This window comes from Xyrauchen texanus, chromosome 10, assembly GCF_025860055.1.
Source record: "Xyrauchen texanus isolate HMW12.3.18 chromosome 10, RBS_HiC_50CHRs, whole genome shotgun sequence".
Taxonomy (NCBI): domain Eukaryota; kingdom Metazoa; phylum Chordata; class Actinopteri; order Cypriniformes; family Catostomidae; genus Xyrauchen; species Xyrauchen texanus.
Window position 1 is genome coordinate 9,509,343 of NC_068285.1, and position 19,954 is coordinate 9,529,296.

General features: G+C 39.8%; 1 protein-coding gene and 1 long non-coding RNA gene across 4 annotated transcripts in view; one reads left to right on the top strand and one right to left on the bottom strand.

Annotated features, from left to right (window-relative positions):
• LOC127650383 (NACHT, LRR and PYD domains-containing protein 12-like) overlaps positions 1 to 19,954 on the bottom strand; it is a 294,503-nt gene that overhangs the window by 240,325 nt on the left and 34,224 nt on the right. The window lies entirely within an intron of this gene.
• The window catches only part of LOC127650485 (uncharacterized), a 240,457-nt gene that overhangs the window by 197,643 nt on the left and 22,860 nt on the right, over positions 1 to 19,954 (top strand). For all 3 annotated transcript variants that reach the window (XR_007971454.1, XR_007971456.1, XR_007971455.1), the window contains exon 2: positions 14,171 to 14,359. This is a non-coding gene — a long non-coding RNA (uncharacterized LOC127650485). The remainder of the gene's footprint in view (positions 1 to 14,170; positions 14,360 to 19,954) is intronic.

Sequence of the window (19,954 nt, forward strand, 5' to 3'; positions counted from 1 at the left end):
GCTGAAGGAACTGCGCTCATCGACCAACCTCGCCCTCAGGGCCACGAAGGTCACAACACGGTCATTCGGGCAGGCGATGGCCACCCTCGTGGTCCAGGAACGTCATCTATGGCTGAACCTGGTCGAGATGCACGAAAATGACAAAGCACGCTTTCTCAATGCGCCTGTCTCCCAGTTCGGCCTTTTCAGTGACACCGTCGAGGACTTCGCCCAACAGTTCTCAGCGGTGAAGAAGCAGACGGAGGCCATCTCCCACATCATGCCCCATTGCACTTCCAGTGCAGGCCGTGCCCCGTCTGCCCTCCGAGGTCATCCTCATTTGGCTTCCAAGAAGCGTGCAGCTTCGCCACAGCCTGGGCCCATCTCTCAGCCCCAGCATCGAGTGCCCCGCTAGGAAGCACATGCCCCTCGTCAGGCTCCCAAGCGTTCCTGAGACGGACGACCCAGAGACCAAGACGTTTGCTCCGGAGATGGTAAGCAGACCACTCCGTCCCCTGGTGGAGGGCCGGGAGGAGAATCCTCAGTTGAGTTTATTTTCTTTGCCGCACCCCCTTCGGGCTGCGGTACACACATTCTCAATAAAAGAGCAATTTCCTTTCTCACAGCACCCAGGTGCCACATCTCAACAGTCCCGGCACATTAGACGCAGACCCTTCAAATCCTGCCCCACGAATGTTGCCGGCCGGTCCTGACGAGTCTAGAGGACACCTCCATGGGACCTCCTCCTCAGTCACTGACCCGCCCCCTGCCGGGTGTGCAGAGAGAGGTAAGTGCTTCGAGTCTTCTCTCAGCACCAGAGTAGCTTTTGCCTCCAACCCGCTGCTCCGCCCTGCCAGGTACGTCAAAATAATTGTCCCCTTAGTGCCCCTAGCATGGAGCTTGAACACGTGGATCTCACTTACCAATCCGTCACACTGGCTGGTCAGGACCATCCAACTCGGTTACGCAATTCAGTGTGCCAGGCCTCCTGCCCCCTTTGGTGGCATCCACTTTACCGCAGTACACGGTGAAGACACCAAATTCCGTCTCAATCTTGCCTCGACACCAACCCTTTCTACGGTTTACGTTCGACTGCCAGGCGTATCAGTACAAGGTCCTTCCATTCGGCATGTCCCTGTCCCCTCGCAGCTTTACGAAGGTCGCTGATGCAGCCCTTGCCCCGCTTCGGAAGCAGGCGTTCGTAATACTCAACTACCTCGACGATTGGCTCATCCTGGCCCACTCCCAAGAGTTACTATGCGCTCACAGGGACCAGGTGCTCAGGCACCTCAGCCGTTTAGGGCTTCAGCTCAACTGGGAAAACAGCAAGCTCGCCCCGGTTCAGAGCATCTCTTTTCTCGGCATGGAGTTAGTCTCAATGTCAGCATGCCTCTCCAAAGAGCACGCGCAGTCAGTGCTGAAGTGCCTCACCTTGTTCAGGCCAGGCACGTGGGTCCCCCTAAAACATTTCCAAAAGCTCCTGGGGCATATGACATCCTCCGCAGCGGTCGCGCCACTGGGGTTGATGCATATGAGACCGTTCCAGCACTGGTTCCAGACCAAAGTCCCGAGACGAGCATGGCGCAGCGGCACACACCGTGTGTTTATCACCCCTCCTGCCGCCAAACTTTCAAACCCTGGACAGGCCTCTGTTTTTTACAGGCAGGAGTCCCTTTGCAGCAGGTGTCCCGATGCGTCCTGATCACCACAGATGCTTCCAAACAGGGTTGGGGCGCCATGTGCAAGGGGCACGCAGACGCAGGCCATTGGGAAGGGCCCCCGCTGCGCTGGCACATCAATTGCATAGAATTGTTGGCTGTACTTCTTGCCCTGCAGAGGTTTCTCCCGCTAGTTCGGGGCAAGCAAGTCTTGATACGATCAGACAGCACCACCATGGTAGCGTACATAAATCGCCAAGGTGGCGTACGCTCCCGTCACATGTCACGCCTCCACTTCTGGCCCCTGGACGGGATGCGGAAGATCTAGCTGGCCTACCACCTTCTGTTGTAGACACAATCAACCAAGACAGAGCTCCCTCTACCAGGCAACTTTACGCCCTGAAGTGGAACTTGTTTGCAAATTGGTGTTCTTCCCGTGCTGAAGACCCACAGAGGAGCGCAGTCGGGTCAGTGCTCTCATTTATGCAGGAGAGACTGGAGGGGAGGCTGTCCCCCTCCACCTTGAAGGTGTATGTAGCCGCTATCGTGGCCCACCACGACGCAGTAGACGGCAAGTCTTTGAGTAAGCACGACTTAGTTATCAGGTTCCTAAGAGTCAACCGGAGGCTGAATCCCTCCCGGCCTGTTCCCCTCCTGGGATCTCTCAGTGGTCCTCTCAGACCTTCAGAGACTAGGTACTCCACAGGTGTACCCATGTGGACTTATCCCCTGTGTGTATTTTCCGCGGTATGGTCCCCTTGCAAGCGGACTCGCGTCTCCCTTGGGCAGTCCTCGCTAACCCCTGGTCGCTATGTTTGTAGCAACTCCTCCCTCCCAATGAGGTAGGATCTACCACTGCGCCATTCATGTTTGTAGCAACTCCTCCCTCCCAATGAGGTACGATCTACCACTGCACCATTCTCCACATGTGACCTAAAAGCCCATGTGATGTATTTCACCACTCTTTACCTCCCCCAGTCTGGGCAGGTGTGGTATCCGCAGGGTTTTTCCCCCTGAAAGAATAGGAACTGGGAAAAAACACCTCCCCCGATGCGTGATAGTGTTAAGATGACCCACGCCATTTTAACTCTATGCGAGAAACATAGAGAGAGAAAAGGTGCGGCTGGCGTGGCTTGCTCCCATGCTTGGCACGTCGCCTTGTTCCCCCCATATCGGGATGTAAGGAACCAGAAGGTTTTGACACTTTTTTGGGGCGATGGGGAAGGGTACGTGCAGTCATTTTGGCATTCAAAGTACCTGCCCGCACCTGTGTCAGCAGCGCACGTACACGGTTCAGCACATGGCATGATTAAAATTGGACCCCTAGTGTCGCTTCTTTGACACAACGTCGAAGTGAGCGACAGATGGGGTATGTCTAGGTTACTGTTGTAACCTCTGTTCCCTGATGGAGGGAACGAGACTTTGTGTCCTCCCGGCCACGTCACTGAACCGAGCCACTGAGCGGCCGAACCTCATTGTCGGCTCCTCAGACAAATCCTGAATGAACAGACGCATTTCCCTCCCTATATACCCGTATGTTCGGGGGCGGGACATGCAAATTCTGCCTGCCAATTTCTCATTGGCCTTTTCTCAATGTTCAGAGATGCATAAGGCTCTCAAGAGAGATCCTTTGTGTCACTTCTTCGACACAACGTCTCGTTCCCTCCATCAGGGAATGGAGGTTACAACAGTAACCTAGACGTTCTATAGTATTTCCTAATAACATGTGACATACATAGTTCACAGATAACTCTATATTATTGTAAGAATTGTTGCAATTATGCACTATTTAAAAATATTTTTAAATATCAGAATATTAGATTATGTGACTCTCAGGTGATTTCTGATTCATGATTCTCCAAACATGAGGGGAGTAAATTACAGATGTTTAATTTTTTTAGGGTAAAATTAGGACTCAATCATATGAGTTAAAGCAAAATTATCTTCTCTGATCAGAGAGCTCTGTTTTCAATATTTTTTCATTGTTGTTACATTATTATTATTTACTACAGGAGGAGAATGAAGGAGGATTTGAGAGTTTTGTGAAATCTTACCACAGTTTCTCCAGATTACAGTGAGGATTCTTCAGTCCATCAGAGAGCAGCTTCACTCCTGAATCTCTTATTTTATTATATGACAGATACAGTTCTTTCAGATGTGAGGGGTTTGATCTCAGAGCTGAAGTCAGAGCAGCACAACCTTCATCTGTGACATCACAATAACTCAACCTGCAGTAAGATAAAAAAAAGAGAGGATATGAACTGACACAGCTACAATTAAAATTATAACCGCATAGACAGTAAAAACCTACAAATGAACAAACTAGGGATGTGACAGTATAAAATTTGTCACATCACGATAATTACTGAAGCATTTATATATATTATCAAGGTATTATATTGAATTACAAAACGGGATGAAATGTTAATAAACTTTGTTGTTCTTAACAAGATTTAGCTACTATATTTTTATTAAATGTATTTAATTTTTTTATTAAACGATCACAAAGAAAGTGACTTTACAAAGATCAAACCATATAAGATTCAAAGAGGCATGGTGGCTTTCAAAAGAGAATTTTGAATTTATCTAATTTATTATGGTTAATTTTCATCGCATATGAACAAGTAACAACAATGGTAATATTTTGAGGGAAAAGTGCAGTTGAAAAAGAAATTCTAAATTTCTAGTATTTTGTATTTCTTACTGTAAGAGTTGGGAATGTTGATTTATTGATGGAAATGCTATAGTGCGTTTAGAAAAATCAAAAACATTTGGTTAATAGGTTATCTAGAAATGTTCACAGTATTTTGAAGTGCTCATTTGAAGTGGTATATTTTACTTTATTGAATATCGGCAAATGTCTTAAATAGTGGTTCTCAAAATGTTTTGGATAATATTTGTGTTTTTTGATCTATGCAACTTCGAAGCATTTCAGAACTTTACAGTTTTGTTAATTATTTAAACAGGCTTATGCATCATTAAGGTGAAACCAAACTTTGAGTTTCTTTAATTCAAGCAGATGGATAGAGAGCTATATTTGAGTGCAGTGGCACCAGTGCAACCAAGTTCTGCAATGTGTGTGTGTGCATCATCACCTGATTTGAGAGTACCAGTGATTTATTTCTTTTTTTTTTTTTGTAATTAAGGATAGATACTAATAATAAAAGTAATATTATTTTATATATATGTGCAGTTACCACAAATGTTGCATATTTTGCCGATATGAAATGCACATTTGAAAGTAAACTATAATTTTGAGTTGGGATGCAGATGGCACATTTGTTAAAACCAGTAAATTTACATCTATAAAAAGTAAAAAAATGTATATAACAAATTTATAAATGACTAAATTTAAATATTCTGAGTCTGACTAAGACTAAGAGTGATTCCCACGGTTAAGTACTCTCTTCACATGATTAAGTAATCTCTTGGAATTTCTGAAGGCAAACCACACCAGTTACTTTTTCCTACAATAATTTATGATAAGACCATTTGTATGGCTCATAACAACCACGGGAACTCCTATTACACAAACTATGCCATTTTTGTTATGTAGATGCATACAAGACTATTTAGAAACTATAAGTATAAAATGTAACTATATTATATAATATTTTTGAAACTGCAATAATTGTAACAGAAATAAATTAACATATATTCCCTCACTCCCCAAATATATTTAATGGAGCTATTTACAAAATATCATTAATATGAATATACCACATTTCTGCAAAATACATAACGATGGAGAGAGAGAGAGAGAGAGAGAGAGAGAGAGAGAGAGAGAGCAGACAATGCGGGGAAGATGAATGGATTCTAAAGATTCTACTGTTAAGTAATGTTTTAAACTAGTTTAACACAAAATATTTCTGTTTGCAATGGAGTGACAATTTCAAATGGTTTCTGCGACCCACGCTGCACTTTTTGATGATCAGAGCTGCGCGGAAACCTTGATGTAGAAAGGAAGTCCCTTCTTACAGTTAAAAGAGTCAATCAGCTTAAAGACAGACATCAAATGTCAACCAACTCTAGAACGTGTATGCGCATTAGCTATACAAGCCGGGAAAATTTCGTTTTTGAACGTAATATGTGGTAAAGAATCACAATTTATGATACCAGTATTGTCAGATTTTTATTGCTGATTGAAATACGTTCTTTGATCGTAATCTTGTTCCACCGTATGCGAGATTTTGGTCTTTCCCCATTCAAGTAGACAGGAGCTGCACTGTCATGACTGGAAATAGCCTCCCAGAAACTTTCCAAAGATGGCCGACAGTGGACTGACTTGTTAGAAAGAATTTTATCCAGTTTAGTCGCTCAAGTTCACATTTTTTTAAGTATGCAAAGCTCAAATCAGATCTGAAAATTCCGCATCCTCAGGTTGGTTGTCACACCATACAGCCCCTGTGTTACTCTACATAGGATATTAATGACTTCCGGTCTATCGGAGGTCTTTTGTTCTGTGCAGTGAAAAAGTTGACTTTACAGTCTGAAAACACACAAATATACTGAACACTTACTCTGATCTCTAAAGATTTTGAGAAATTGTTCACTTATCGGTTTATGATTATTGCTCAAATATTTGCAGTAGTGAACATAATAATAACAAAATCAACTTACTTTAAGCAGCAAGACAGAATTTCATGAAATAAATGTTTGCAATAACTGTTGTATTTTAACATGTTATGTCAACTTAAAAAACATCAGAAAAAGAAATTGCCCATGACCAGCTCTAGAGGATTTTGATAGAGAAGCCTGTTATGAAGTATTTTATGAAAGTATTTTTGGTGCAAAACAAATGAGCACCTGTGACAGTGTTATTTGTAGTTGTATTGTCTGGCTTGACCGCAGTGACCAGCGTATATAAACTATAAAAAAATGTATAACGGTGAGTGATTTCAGAAAAAGAATGAAAAAAAAACATACCTTTATTGGTATTTGCCATTGCCAGCTCGGGAAGACCTGTGTGAAGTTGGCTATGGAATGATATTCCGGACATTATTCAAAAGGAATTGCAAATTGTATTTGCAATTGCGTTTTCAATTTGTGGACGCATAAAATGTGACATAATCCAAACGCAATTGCAAATCGCGCATTACGGTTTGCATTTTCGTTTAGCTGAACGCACAGTGACTGCCAAATTTCAAATGGAAAAGCAAAGTCCGTTTGCAACTGTGTTTCCCATATCTTAGGAGTTTTGGCCCTGTCATATTTAAATAGCAATTTCAATTACCACGTCTGCTTTTTCACTTTCTCAGCGTCGCGTATGTAGCCAGCCAAAACTCAAATGGAATACTAATTCCCTTAGTATTTCCATTTCCGATGCCTTACACGGAAACCTGTCAATCAGGGACAAGGGTGGGATTATGCTATGGGGCGTGTTTGTCTTGGGAAGTGACATCACTCACAGTCTATCAGGATCAATAATTAGCACTGCACTTTATTCATCTATAATCTCACACTGGACTGTCAACATATTCTCCTCAATATACTACTTCATAGATATATATATATTTCATATACTCCTACTTATTGTATTGTATATTGTGTGTATTGTTTACTGTACATTGTATATAATTATTGTGTTGTGTAAGTATGTGTACATTTGATTTGTAAATTGTGTTGTGTAAGTATGTTGTTTACTGTCATGACTGCTATGTTGCTCGGAACTGCACACAAGAATTTCACCTACTGTTGCACTTGTGTACATGGTAGTGTGACAATAAAGTGATTTGATTTGATTTGATTTGATAAACCAGCGTCTGTTCAGGGCATCACCTCTTGACCGTCGACTGTGAGTGACGTCACTTCCCAAGACAAACACGCCCCATAGCATAATCCCACCCTTGACCCTGATTGACAGGTTTCTGTGTAAGGCATCGGAAATGGAAATACTAAGGGAATTAGTATTCCATTTGAGTATTAGAAAATCAGATATTTTGAATTCTTATAATAAAGGTGGCTTAAATTTCATTGATTTTGATTCTCTTAACAATACCTTGAAAATTAATTGGCTTAAACGTTTCCTTCACAATCAATCTTCTATTTGGAGTATAATCCCAAGATATATTTTTTCTCAATTAGGAGGTATACATTTTCTTTTAATGTGCAATTATTCAATTAGTAAACTTCCTGTCAAACTTTCCAATTATCATCAGCAGATGCTTATGGCTTGGAAACTTATTTACAAGCATAATTTCTCGCCACACAATTTTTTAATTTGGAACAACTGTAATATTCTTCATAAGAGGAAATCTTTATTTCTTGAAAACTGGTTCAATAATGGGGTGATATTAGTAAACCAGCTCTTTGATAGTGAAGGTAATTTATTTAATTATTCCGATTTTGTTTCAGGATACCAATTCCCAGTATCTAGTAAAGAATTTAATATAGTTTTCAAGGCCATCTCTTTGGAAATCTGTATGCTGTTTAGAAACATTAATAGTGCTACAGTGACTTCTGTTTCTCCCCCTAGCCCTGAATCTACTGTGGTTGCTTCTATTTGTTTTTCAATACATAAATCCAATTATAAAATTAGGTCATTATTTTTGGACCCTGTTACTTCAATTCCTTCCTCCATTTCTTATTGGAATAACCTTTTTGATGATATTAAATGGTCATATGTTTGGTCACTTCCTCAGAAATTCTTTCTAACTAATAAAGTTAAAGAAATATCCTATTAAATTATTCATAGATTTTATCCAGTTAAATACTTTTTAAAGAAATTTAGAAATGATATTGATACTTCCTGCTCTTTTTGTGAAGCCTCCTCTGAAACTGTTGATCATTTGTTTTGGGAATGTCTTTTTACTCGGTCTTTCTGGAACAATATTGATGCTCTGATTGTCCAAAAGGTTTTATGTAACTTTTCTTTATCATATAGACACATTCTTTTTGGATTTTATGTTAAAGACAAGAATCTAATTAATGCATGTTTTTGAATAAACCTTCTTTTATATATTGGAAAGTTTCATATCCATAAATGTAAATATATGAAAAGTAAACCACTTTAGCTTTTTCAAAGAAGAATTGAAGATGTATTTAAATACAATTTCAACTTCTGTTAACAAGAAAGCAATGAAAACATCCAGAATTTGTGCCATGTTTAATATTCTCTCTTAATGTTTTTTTTCTTTTGTGCCCTCTTCTTCTTTTTTTTTTCTTTCTTCTCTTACTCTCTTTTCTTTTTAGACTATTGTTGAATATATTTAAATTTCTTTCACATTTCCTCTCTTAATGTATTCTGAACCATAATTTCTCTTTTGTTTTGAAAGATTGTTTATATTTCTTGTATGTATTGTCTTGTTCTGTTTGTTAATATTGCAATAAAAAAAAAAAAAAAAAATTAGTATTCCATTTGAGTTTTGGCTGGCTACATACGCGACGCTGAGAAAGTGAAAAAGCAGACGTGGTAATTGAAATTGCTATTTAAATATGACAGGGCCAAAACTCGTAAGATATGAGAAACACAGTTGCAAACGGACTTTGCTTTTCCATTTGAAATCTGGCAGTCACTGTGCGTTCGCTTAAACGAAAATGCAAACCGTAATGCGCGATTTGCAATTGCGTTTGGATTATGTCACATTTTATGCGTCCACAAATTGAAAACGCAATTGCAAATACAATTTGCAATTCCTTTTGAATAATGTCCGGAATATCATTCCATAGTTGGCCCCCCCACCCAACGCAAAACTTCGGCAAAATAGTCTCAACTCGGACCTATGCTCATGGAAGTTTTTTTCTCCCTGTTTGGGCGTCATGTTCCGTCAATGGAGAGGCGCCCAAACAAGCTCATCTGATTGGCCACAATTCTATGGGATGATTTTAATCTCAATATGATTAATGAATGCACACACAATTATGTATGTACTAGATACATTTTGTGAATGTATTTTACTAACCACAAACAAATGCCATTTGATTTGAATCTGTGGAATTCGGGATTGAATGATTGTGCAGCGATTTGTACAAATACAGACATGTTTGCAAATAAACATGGTCTGTTCTACATTAATAAATCAAAAATTGCTCATGCAAAGATGAATCCGTGCATTTGTGGATCAGAAGACACGCGTGCATTTATTGACATCTTGTTCGAATCGATCGTGTTCGGTTCATTTGGATTTTGAGACTTCCTTTTCGCAGTTTACAGCATTCCACCCACACATACACACATACACACACACAACTAACAAACACGCCAGTGCTCTTCATTAACGTGAACACGATTCATAAATGGGTGTCACTATGCAATGAAACAAATGCTTTTCAACCGGTGTCTGTAGAATACATAAATGTGCAGCAATTTGTACAAATAAAGTCATGTTTGTGAGTATAAATGTTCTGCTTTGTATTAAAGTGTGACAATTTCCGCGTGCAAAAAGGAATCCGTGCATTTGTGCATCAGGCGACACCCGTGCATTTATTGATTCCTTGTTCGAGTCAATCCTGTTCGGTTCATTTGGATTTTGAGACTTTCTTTCCGCACTTTCAGCATTGAGGATCCACACGCAACTGAAAGGCAAGGCAGGCAGCTACCACTAGATGGCAGTCGCAGAGAATTACAGAGTTGGCCTGCCCTGGTTTGAGAACAGCTGATAATGGACATTTTGGCATTCTCCCGAAGAACCTTTAAAACATGGATAATACCATTTTAAACCAACAAGCTGGTTGGGGAAGTAAAACTAATCTTTTTTTCTTTTTTTTTTCTTTTATTGCATACTGAAAAGAAGAAGAAAAAAGTAACTTCCTATAGACTAGCAAGTTAAAAACTATGTACATTTGATATATTTGACATATTAATTACATTTTATAAATATTCATTTGATGAGATATTAACAAAACAATGTTGGCTCTTCATTATGTATGTTATATTATTGTTTAGAGTGCGAGCTGATCAGGGAGGAGAGAATGTTGGCTCGTCTGATGTTTTCTGTACGTGGAGAAACTGCAAGAAAAACAAAACTAAGGACTCTTGTGACAAATGTCAAAAGGTAGTGTGTGGGATCTACACATGGAAGGAAGAGAGTACATGTGTTGAGTAATCGATCCACAAGCGTCAGTGAATGATGTGCGGGGTTTGCCCCCAAAACAGCCAGATGCCTTGTTCAAGTGAGCCCACTTTTAGGAGAATTCGTTCATAATGATTTTACAGCATAATATTTTCATTATAGTTTTACAGCATGATGTTTTTGCTCACAGTAAAACAAATATTGCTTTCTAAATCAGTTCGTTTTCCCACAGTTTAGCGATGTTCATATTCTTTATTAACTGTTTTGGCCATTTTGGGTTATAATATGTGTTTCATACATGTCTAATGTTTTTACTATGCATTTAAATACACATTGGTGATGTTTTTATAAGCTATTGTATTGATTTGTTTTTATTTTACAAAGAAAATAATTTAATATAAATAATAAAAGTTGCATCTGTAACCAGCTACAATAGCAAGTTCTGTGGTTGTCGATGAACTAATACATTTTCACATTCATTAGAATTTAAATTTCGTGTCCTGGTGTTTATTATTAATATAACACATTAATTTATTCATGGATTTCGATTCCAGTGGTGGCTGCATAGGATTGTTTCCAATTCGTGTTGTCCAAACATTTCCAATAACTCCAGAGCGTTGTAAAGTCCAAAAGTCAACATGTTTTGAAAAAATATAGATTTAATAATTTCCCAAATTCACAACATGTTTTTATCTAACGAAATATTCCGCCTCAATCCATGTTTGTTGGCGTTTAGACTTTCAAAACCATTTTCACTGTGGTGAAAAAACTTGCTGGACACAAAGCGAGGCACGCACCTTCCGGGGCAGTCTAGCAGCTAATATATATATATATTTTTGTATAGTCTGCACTATTATATATTACAAAAAAAGATTGTATTATATTGGACTATCTGCGTTCGCTTGGCGCTCCGTGCTCCATTTAATCCATATTATTCTATTTTATTCTAATTGAGGATTTTGTTCGAGGATTTTGACATTTTTTAAGGTGATGACGTCATAAAATATGACGACAGACATTAGAAGCTTCATTCTAAAACCTCAAATGAAGAGCACTGGCGTGTTTGTTAGTTGTGTGTGTGTATGTGTGTATGTGTGGGTGGAATGCTGTAAACTGCGAAAAGGAAGTCTCAAAATCCAAATGAACCGAACACGATCGATTCGAACAAGATGTCAATAAATGCACGCGTGTCTTCTGATCCACAAATGCACGGATTCATCTTTGCATGAGCAATTTTTGATTTATTAATGTAGAACAGAACATGTTTATTTGCAAACATGTCTGTATTTGTACAAATCGCTGCACAATCATTCAATCCCGAATTCCACAGATTCAAATCAAATGGCATTTGTTTGTGGTTAGTAAAATACATTCACAAAATGTATCTAGTACATACATAATTGTGTGTGCATTCATTAATCATATTGAGATTAAAATCATCCCATAAAATTCTCTGATCTCTGAACAGTCCCCGCCTGCTGCCTCTACAGATGCACAAATCACGTTTGACATGTGATGCAAAAGGGAGAGCGCGAGAAAAACTGTGTTTGAGACTCGTAGCAGCAGATTCAAGCAGTTGTAGTTTTGTTCTTGTGTTTGTGTGAGAAAAATATCAAAGAAAATATAAAATATTTGTGAGAAAATATTCTACAAGTTTGCAACTCTCATTGGATGAATTCACAAACTGATTTGCGGATGAGCAAAATCTGTCCGTGACTTCACATGTTGTGATGCGGGTGTGTGAATGTGTTTTGCACCATATACACTGCAGCAACTGTAGCAAAAATGTGAGTGTATGAGTTTTTTAATTTGTGATTCGTAGAAAAGGATTTGTGCACCAGCAATGAAGAATTTGAGAAGGTGTAATTGTTGTGTTGTGTTTGTGGGAGAGTAAAAAAAATCTACAAGCTTGCAACTCTTAAAATACATTTCTCTGTGACTTCAAATTTACTGATACACATGTGCGACTAATCTCTACAACTACAAATAACACTGTCACAGGTGCTCATTTGTTTTGCACCAAAAATATTTTCATAGTATTTTTAAAAGCAGTTTGCTGCAGTTTTTGAAGGATTGTGTCCACTTATTTAAAATAAATTGAGTAACTTTTTCTGAAGAGCTATACTTCCCTCTCACTTCAGCTGCTGTCTGTCTGTCTGTCCATAAAAAAGTTTCTTCACCTGCAAGTGACCATGTGACACACACTTTTGGGGACTCCCAGAATTCATGCCACATTGTCATGCCACATGCATACAGTCATTACAGAGGAACAATGTCAAATGCAAGACACTGTTGTCAGTCCTTTCCCTTATTACATTCAATTCAGCATCAAGTCATTACACCATGATCAGACCTCTATGATCTCAAAATATCCTCACAAAAACTCTTTGGTGTTAGTGTCGTAAGCACTGTTAATCTTCAGCCACCTGTCCTGATCAGTGACATTAGTGATTAGTGATTTTCCCCCTTTGTTGCCTAAATGTGATGTTTTAACGTTGTTGTGATTATTGTGAGTGTTACTTACTGAACTGATCTGGATTCTTTAATCACAGGCAGCAGATACTGAAGAATTTCATCTGCTTTATTTTGTGCTCCAATAAACTGTTTTAGATCAAACTCATCCATCTTCTGCTCTGAGGTCAACAACACAAACACTACAGCTGACCACTGTGAAGAGGAGAGTTTTTTTCCTTTTATTTTTCCAGATTTCAGATAATCTTGGATCTCCTTCACAAGTGAATCATCACCCAGTTCATTCAGACAGTGAAACAGATTGATGGATTTCTCTGGAGACTGATTCTCGCTGATCTTCTGCTTGATGTATTTCACTGTTTCCTTTTTGTTGTAGGAGCAGCTTCCTGTCTGTGTCAGTAGTTCTTGTAAGAGAGTGTGATTGGACTCCAATGAGAGACCCAGAAAGAAACGCAGGAAAAGGTCCAGATGTCCATTCTTACTCTTTAAAGTCTCATTCACAGCTGTCTGATGCAGGTCAAACATAGAAACCTGTTCTGATGAATTCTGTTTCATCAACTTTAACTGTCTTTGTTTGGTGATTTGTTTAAACACATTTATGTTGTTGTTTGTAAAGGAAAGGTGCACATATAGAGCTGCTAGATGTTCCTGAATGCTCAGATGAACAAAGCAGAACACTTTCCCCTGATACAACCCAAACTCCTCTCTGAAGATCTGAGTGCACAATCCTGAGTACACTGATGCTTCTGTCACATCAATGTCACACTCTCTCAAGTCTTCCTCATAGAAGATCAGATTGCCTTTCACAAGCTGCTCAAAAGCCAGTTTCCCCAGTTTGAGGATCATGTCTCTGTCTTTACTTTTCTTCTCATAGTCCTTCTCATGTTTGATGTTTGTCTGAATGATCAGGAAGTGTGTGTACATTTGAGTGAGTGTCTTGGGGATCTCTCCTCTCTCTGCTTCACTCAACATTGTCTCTAGAACAGTGGCTGAAATCCAGCAGAACACTGGGATGTGACACATGATGAAGAGACTCCTTGATGACTTCAGGTGTGTGATGATTCTGTTGGCCAGACTCTGATCTCTGATTCTCTTCCTGAAGTATTCCTCCTTCTGTGAGTCATTGAATCCTCGTACCTCTGTCACTCGATCAACACACTCAGAGGGGATGAGATCAGCTGCTGCTGGTCTGGAGGTGATCCAGATGAGAGAAGAGGGAAGCAGATTCCCCTTGATGAGGTTTGTCAGCAGCACATCCACTGAGGCTGATTCAGTGACGTCACACAATCTCACATTGCTCTGAAAATCCAGAGACAGACGACACTCATCCAAACCATCAAAGATAAAGAAAACTTTAAATTCATCTCTGGATATTTCCATTTTTTTTGTTTCAGTGAAGAAATCCTGAAGAAGATCTGAAAGACTGAGTTCTTTGTCCTTCATCAAATTGAGTTCTCTGAAAGGAAGTGGAAATATGAGGTGGACGTCCTGATTGGCTTTCCCTTCAGCCCAGTCCAGAATGAACTTCTGCACAGAGACTGTTTTTCCAATGCCAGCGACTCCCTTTGTCAGCACAGTTCTGATGGGTTTGTCTTGTCCAGGTAAAGGTTTGAAGATGTCATTGCATTTGATTGGTTTGTCCTCTGTTGCTGCTCTTCTGGATTGTGTCTCAATCTGTCTCACCTCATGTTCATTATTGATCTCTCCTCTTTCACTCTCTGTGATGTAGAGCTCTGTGTAGATCTCATTCAGGAGTGTTGGGTTTCCCTGCTTTGCTGTTCCCTCACACAAACACTGAAACTTCTTCAGCAGATTGGATTTGAATGTGCTTTGGGCTTCAACATGTTGTGAGTGACTGTAAGATTGAAATCAGTGTTAATATTTTACAGTTTTTTGTTGTTATCATTTTAGTCTTTTGACAAATATGTCCTTTAAAATAAGTGTATATTTCGTCATGCCATTTTTAAGTGTTTAAGTGTAAGATGTAGAATTTTTGTCAAATTAAAAAAAAAATTGCAAAATGACAAAAAAACGTGTCAAACTGTAACAGACAAAAAAAAATATGAATTAAACAAATATTGATAAACATGTATGAAAACATATAAAAGAAAGACTACATACAAAATACTGAACAACTGTCCTTGTTGTGAAAACCTGAGCTCCTGAAATAATATACTCAAGTATAAGTGACTGTTTAGAAGTTAGTCTGATGTTTTCTGAATTTTTTCATACTTTAGAGACTGATATAATATTTTTGTATTTAGTTAGTGTAGGATATTGCAGTGAATGTGTAGTGTGTTGTTTATGGAAAATCGCATTCACAACGCAAGTTACGGTCCTATTCCCTGTTGTTTTTGTACTTTTATATTGAAATTCTTGTTTAGTTTCCTGTTTCCTGTTAGTTTTTGTAGTCCTTTGCAGTTTCATTCTATGATTGGTTTTCCCCTGACTTTTTCTCATTCCCTGATTGTTTCCCCAGGTGTTCCTTGTTTTTTCCATGTGTATTTAAGCCCTTGTTTCCCCCAGTTAATTTGTCAGTTCTTGTATGTTTTGTTATGCTCTGTGCTAGGTTCCCTGTGTTTTGCTTTACGTGTTTATTTTAATAAAGCTGCATATATATCCTAATTCCTCGCCTGCCTCATCACAGTATATCATCAGTTTTTCAGAATATTCCCTTTTAATATTACCAGAGATTATTAAGCAGAGATGGGTCACTTCATCCCTTGGGCCCACCACCCATGGGAGAAACCGCAGCAGTCAGATGCGCTGCTATATGGGTGGCAGTGAAGGCCAGGGGTCTTGACTTGATCAACTTGAGTTGTCTGTGTATATGCACCAGCAGTATTCAACATTCTTGGAGACCCTGAATGGAGTCCTGAATAGGGCCCCATTAGGGGACTCCATAGTGATGCTGGGTGACTTCAACACACACGTGGGAAATGACAGGGACAACTGGAGAAGTGTGATTGGGGGGGAACGGCCTCCCTGATCTGAACCCGAGTGGAGGAACCCGTAGTCGGGGTGGGGAAGGGGTGCGGATCGGTGGGCTGGGGATCTCATCGCTACTTTTTGCAAATGATGTGGTCTTCATGTAATCATCGGTCCGTGACCTTCAGCTCTCACTGGATCACTTGGCAGTCAAGTGTGAAGTGGCTGGGATGAGGATTAGCACCTCTAAATCTGAGGCCATGGTTCTCAGCAGGAATCCGATGGAGTGCGTACTCTTGGTAGGGAAGGAGGTATTGCCCCAATTGAAGGAGTTAAAGTACCTTGGGTCTTGTTCACGAGTGAGGGGACAATGGAGCGGGAGGTTGGCCGGAGAATTGGGGCAGCGGGGGCGGTATTGTCACGAAAACAGAGTTGAGACGGAAGGCAAAGGTGGCAGGCTTCTCCCTTAGAGATAGAGTGATGAGCTCAGTCACCTGTGAGGAGCTCGGTGTAGAGCTGCTGCTCCTTTGCATTGAAAGGAGCCAGTTGAGGTGGTTTGGGGATCTGATAAGGCTGCCCCTGGGGCGCCTCCCTAGGGAGGTGTTGCAGATAAGTCCAGCTTGGAAGAGGCCTCGGGGAAGAACCAGGACTAGGTTTTTAGACTCAAGACTAGGAGATTACATCTACACACTGGCCTGGGAATGCCTCGGGGTCCCCCAGTCAGAGCTGGTTAATGTGGCTCGGGATAGGGAAGTTTGGGACCCCCTGCTGGAGCAGCTACCCCTGCGACCCGACTTTGGATAAGCGCTTGAAGATGGATGGATGGATGGGCCGCTTCTATTAAAATGAAAGGTAGTGATGTTTCATTCACAAACTAGTCTGTCTTGTCGAATTAATCTTTTAAGTAAATGAAACGTTCTAGTTCACCTAAATACACAATTCATATTTATAGTTCACTGATGTCTCTCCCTTTCTCCCAATGAGTTCTACTGTTTTTCATGCCTGTAAAGACTGACTATAGCAGAAGCTAATAGCATTCGAGTGCACGCTGTGAAGGAGCATTGCATTGGCTTATAGGTATACACAAAACATAATCCCCATTTTATGAATATCAAAAAAAAATATTGAGGACCATAGAGGTAAAAGGACATAAATTACAGATTAAAATAATAACTTTATTAGCTCCTTTCAGCAATCCAGCACAAAGTGCTTCACAAAACATAAAAACAAAACACACTCAGTAAAACACAAGGTTAAAACTAAAACGTACAATGTAGTTAAATCAAGTTAATACAAATTAGTTTTTAAACGAGATCTAAAAACAGATTTAATGTCCCTGGACAGGCTGCTCCATAATTGTGTGGCTTTGGTGCAGAGTGTGAGATATTTAGGCTTTTCTTGATCTTTATTTATTTAGTAATAATTAAGCCCAGCATTATACAAAATATGGGGAAATTAAAGCCCAAAGTATACTTCGATTTTTAAGTAAATGCTCAGAGTCTGCCTACAGCTGAACGCGAGTCTGTCAAAGTACACTCCAATTGATGGTGTGCATACACAGGCATTTGGCGCATGTGCGCTATGACTGTTATAAGACACAGGACTATAGGCCTTTATCACAGTGCTCGTGTCGTCACTTCCAGTGGCGGATAGTAGCGTAAAGCGACTTACGGTTTAGTCTGTAGCAATGGCGGCGAGCACAGCGAGGAATTGTTGTGTGATTTTATAACAAATACCAAAACAGATATAACCATTCAGCGCATCTGGAGAGATGAGAGACAAAGTAGACATTTTTTTCTTTAATATATACATGAATGTGTTTTCTAACTCAAGGAGTTGTTAAACTAATACTGGTGTTGATTGATTGTTTATTTATTGTTAAAGGAATAGGTCCCCAAAAAAGTAATGTATGCAATTTACTCACCCTCGTGCCATCCTAGATGTACATGATGCTCGCTCTCTCTCTCTCTCTCTCTATATGTGTGTGTATATATATATATATATATATATATATATATATATATATATACACACACACACACTTGTATACATACATATATACATATATGTATACATGTATATACACGCTAACTCTTAAGAGTGCTGATGTGCTTAAACTAGTGCTGATGTTGATAAATTCCATTTTTGGGTAAACTACTCTTAAAGATTCTTCAAATGTCTATTTTGGTTGAGCAACTTTTTGTCTTAAATTTTTTATAGTGCCTATTCATAACTAAGTTCACTGTAAATTGTCAATGAATAAATGAGAAATTGTAACTTAACTTTTTAATTGTCACAATGCAGTCAATACTTGTACATATCAATGCAGTCAATACTGGTACATATATGTATAAAAGTGGTGCAATAAAAAAAAATCAAATTTTTAAGTTTGCAACTTTTAGGCTCATTTACTAAAAAAATGTTGCAACATTAAATGCAAGTTTTCACAATTCAATATTTTTGTACAAATTAAACTAAACTTAAAGTTATGAAATGACAGACATTTGATTGGTGGCAACTTAAATCATGTTTCTTTTCTGTATATACATTTTATACAACAACATCATTTACATCAAGTGGGCCTTGGTAATTAGCCATTAAACAGCAGTTTGCCCATATTTGGTTCACAGTGCCTGTCAGTGTGAGAGGAATGGTAGAGTCCCAGATGTGGTGTTCTTTAATTCGTCGAATTACTCTTTCCACCACAATCCTTAGACGGGCTATTGATTGTGTACGTTTCGTCTCCTCTTTTGTAAATTGTGCTGCTCTTTTGAATGGAGGGATAACAAGTCTGGCTCCCACATTTTCAGTGGCTGAACATTTTCAGTGGTTAAGCAGTGGCTCTATGGTAAAGCCTTTATCTGCCATACAACAGTCTCCAGGCTCGAGCAGTTCCAAAAGTCCAGACTGTTTTGTTATCTCCCTGTCTGAGATGGATCCAGTGAACAGCTGTGACACAAAGGTTATGGCCCCACATGGAGCAACACCAACCAAGCCTTTGAAGGTAGGGTAGTTTTTGTAATGTGAAAACATCTCTGACTGTAGTGTAAGTGCTGTGGGGTTTTCACATCTGATCTCAGTACAGTCCAAAATAACACGGACATCTGGGCAGTACTCCTTAAATTTTGCTGGCATGCTCTTTGCTCATCCAAATAGGCAAAGACCCCAAAACAATGAACAGAAAATTTGCCCATGTTATGATTACTCGACTGACCGTTGTCGTACTCACATTAAATATATCTGCCAGGACCTTCTCTCGTAGACCTGCAGACATGCGACAGCAATAAAGCAAAAACTCATCAATAAGCTGAAGCTTTCTGTTAGGGCTTGGTCCTGGAACCGTCTCTAGACCATGTCTCTGTGCCTTAGACCAATACACAAGGTTCGATGCTGATGGTTCTATTGATGCCCAGAAAATCCTGAAAATCTTCTCTGAGGGAAAGCGCGTGTAAAATCGGAAGTCGTCATCCGAGAGACAAAGTCTATTTATTTGAATGCGGGAGACAGACAAAGCTCGCACTTCAGCCTCCAGCTCTCTAATTCTCTCTGCTGCAGCATCCAAAAGACCTGGACACGGAGGTGTTGAGTAGTCATGGTCTGTGGGTGGGACGGGTCCGTAATAGACTACAGGCTGTTCATCACTGATCTCTGATTCACTGCAATGTTGGCGCTTTAACGTTACCTTATCTAGCACATCGGATCATTTTTGGGCAAACACTCCCCCAGTTGTTCCATTCGAACCTGGACGGTATAACTCCACGTTTCAAGCGTTTACGATCGGGACGATCGACGAGTAGTCAGACTCTGTGAAGTGTTTCCCGCACACCTACGTACTCCCTTTTAAAACTGCAAAACTTTTGCCTTCATCCCGCTGAATAGCACGAATCCACATTTTCTTCGCTTTTT